General features: G+C 42.4%; 1 protein-coding gene across 1 annotated transcript in view; it reads left to right on the forward strand.

Annotated features, from left to right (window-relative positions):
* INPP5B (inositol polyphosphate-5-phosphatase, 75kDa) overlaps positions 1–2,192 on the forward strand; it is a 55,968-nt gene that overhangs the window by 42,176 nt on the left and 11,600 nt on the right. The window lies entirely within an intron of this gene.

Here is a 2,192-nt window from a genome sequence, read left to right on the forward strand (position 1 = left end):
CCCCTGCCCCTCAGCAGACCTGTGCCGTGTGCGGGACCACTCTTTTTCTAAAGGGCTGTGTTCACTTCCATAAAGAATCCATTCCGTCTCCTGCTAGCCTCTACTGTTGTTTGGGTTATCATTCCTTTCTCAGAGCATTAGCTGTTTCCCAGGACAAGAGAAACCTGTTTCTCTCTGACCTTCAGGGTACTCCTCTCAAGAGATTCTGAAACTGTTCAAGCAGTCAGAGTTGTTCGGGATGTCACGGTCCTTTTTCTTTCTACCCTGTATCTCCCTTTTAATCATCTTTGTATTGTCGTTAGTCTAAATCTTTCTGTTACCTTTATTTTTCTCCCAGTGGGATCAATTAAGGGGAAAAAAATCCCAAGTCTGTTATGTCTTTCTTTATAGAATAATCTCTTTAGTGACCCATTTTTCTCTCCCATTCTTTTCCTTGGTAAATTAGTCTCTTTATTCCCCTTTTCAGCATTATCCCTTATCTGTCTTTTTTCTAGACTGCAGCATTCTTATTTCCCTGGGAGTTCAATACCATCTCTTCTTCCCTTCTTTTCTTGTCTCTCCTTAAGTAATAGTAACCAGTTTGTGTGTTGCCTTGCTTTCCAAATGGTTTCAAGATTTATATTTACCTGTTTCTTGTTTTTAATTTATTTTTTACTCTTCTTATTCTGGCCATGCTCAGTCTTTGCTGTGGTTTGTGGGCTCCAGGGCACGCAGGCTCAGCAGTTGCCACATGAGGGCTTAGTTGCTCTGAGGTATGCAGGATCTTAGTTCCCCCAACCAGGGGTCAAAGCCAAGTCCCCGGTATTGGAAGGTAGATTCTCAGCCACCAGACCATCAAGAAAGTCCTCATATTTACCCATTTAAGAGTCATCTTGGACTTCCCTGGTGGTCCAGGAGTTAAGACTGTGCTTCTGTTGTAGGGGCGTGGGTTCAATCCCTGGTCTGGGAAGTTCCGTATGCCATGCAGTGCATCCAGAAAAAAGCGAAAAGGAAAGAATCATCTTACACTATTTTAATTTCCTGTTGCTTTTTCCTTAATAGTATTTTATTTTTAAGGAATTCCTATTTGGGGGTTTGTCAACTGTTGTCCCCTGGATAGCTGACCCTTTCACCAAAGTTAGAGCTTACAGTTCGTCACCAGGCCACACAGCACCAAGCTTGGTGCTCCAGGGAGGGGGCAGGAACACCCGTGGTTTTTCTCTTTTGCTGAGAAGGAGCTCTTAGAACCAGTGCAGTGGCAAGGAGGCCAGTTACTATCGTAATGTGTCAGGCACTGTTTTAAGTTGACAGCTTATCTTTGCAACAGTCCTGTGAGGCAGATTCTATTATAAATCCAGAATTTACAGATGGGGAAACCAAAGCATAGAGCTCCCCCCAGTTCATATAACTGATTTGACAAACCTCTTTAAAGAATTGTTTTAGTTTAAACTTAATTCATAATGGTTTGGTTATACCTGTACTATATATTTATACATACTTGGAGGTTCCCTTTTACTTTTTGGATTGTATCTTTACAGACTTTTTTTAATGCAGTTTTATCCCTCTGTATATTGGAACACCTGTGCTACACAGATGATGTGTTTGATACCTGGAAGAGAAACTATATCCATAAACTAATCCTCCTAGGGGCATCTCAGTGCGATGGAGCTCAGGCCCCTCAGACGTGGATATGGTTTTATAAAAGAGCATTAAAAATTGTACAGCAGGCAGAATAGTCAGCATGCTCCTCTTCCTGGGAGTTAATTAACTCAAGGTCTTACAGAGTAACTTTCTTTCTGTTCTTTTTTTTTGACACTGCAGTATGTGGGGTCTGAGTTCCCCAACCAGGTATCAAACCCATATCCCTTACAGTGGAAGCATGGAGTCCTAACCACCAGAGAATTCCCGCAGAATAGTTTTCTCATGGGCTTTTCCTTTGGGGTTAGGGTTTAGATTCCAGATTGGTTTCCTTTCTTCTGCTAATTCAAGGTTTGACCTTTTTATGCTGAGATTTTTTTTTTTAATTCCATCCTTTGTGTAGCTGAGAGCTCAGGTGGCTGCTAAGGCTGTCTTCGAGGGCTTCAGCGAGGGTGAGCTCACGTTCCAGCCTACCTATAAGTATGATACTGGCTCCGATGACTGGGATACCAGGTAGGTCAGAGGTTGCTTCGGAGGCTGAGCAAATAGAAACTCAGAAAGTTTTGGAAGTACTT

The sequence above is a fragment of the Bison bison genome, unplaced genomic scaffold, assembly GCF_000754665.1.
Source record: "Bison bison bison isolate TAMUID 2011002044 unplaced genomic scaffold, Bison_UMD1.0 scf7180017864484, whole genome shotgun sequence".
Lineage (NCBI taxonomy): Eukaryota > Metazoa > Chordata > Mammalia > Artiodactyla > Bovidae > Bison > Bison bison.